Source organism: Crocodylus porosus, unplaced genomic scaffold, assembly GCF_001723895.1.
Source record: "Crocodylus porosus isolate Cpor-Errol unplaced genomic scaffold, CroPor_comp1, whole genome shotgun sequence".
NCBI lineage: Eukaryota > Metazoa > Chordata > Crocodylia > Crocodylidae > Crocodylus > Crocodylus porosus.
The window spans coordinates 16,285,332-16,285,951 of record NW_017728909.1 but is presented as its reverse complement, the minus strand read 5'-3'; the positions used below and the strand labels follow the sequence as shown (position 1 = coordinate 16,285,951).

Below are 620 nucleotides of genomic sequence, written 5' to 3'. Positions count from 1 at the left end.
TAGCACAGTGCCTTAGCAATACCCCCACAATCATAGAATCAATGAGTCGGAAAGGACCTAGACAGATCATCTAGTCGGACCCCCTGCCATGAGCAGGAAGAAGTACTGGGGATAGGAGCGGTCATAAGATCTCAGCAAAACTCATCTTCAAGGTACCACTGGGATTTGAACCCAGAATCTCCTGTTTACTAGACAGGTGCTTTGACCAATTAAGCCATGGTACCTTTTAATCCTATGCTCCAGGTGAGGCTTGAACTCACAACCTTGGCATCACTTCCCCAATACTAGGCTATAAGTACCACATGCTAACCCATTGCACCACTGGAGCTGGTGAGTAGCCCAGGCTTCCACCCACAGCTGATGTCTTGAGCTGGGAAGGGAGCTAACAGGTATAAAGGAGCAAAACCATGACTACCCACACTTCTGCACCTCTACAATGTCCCCAGCAGCTGTGTACAAGTGATGGCTCAAATGGCAGCTTGTATAGATAGCTTTTACCCAGCTTGTTCAAGTGTATGGTAGAAAACCAGCCAAATCGGTAAACAAGGGCTGCAAAACCCACCTGAGAAATACTTGCATGGTTAACTTGTGTGGAGCTCCGTGCTGGAGTAACTACACTG

General features: G+C 47.7%; 2 non-coding genes across 2 annotated transcripts; both read right to left on the bottom strand.

Moving 5' to 3' along the window:
- Positions 1 to 150: 150 nt before the first annotated feature.
- Positions 151 to 224, bottom strand: TRNAT-AGU. Its single transcript has one exon. It is a non-coding gene; the product is annotated as a tRNA-Thr (tRNA).
- An 11-nt stretch (positions 225 to 235) lies between these two features.
- On the bottom strand, positions 236 to 328 carry TRNAI-UAU. The gene is given in 2 exon segments: positions 236 to 271; positions 291 to 328. It is a non-coding gene; the product is annotated as a tRNA-Ile (tRNA).
- Positions 329 to 620: the final 292 nt, after the last annotated feature.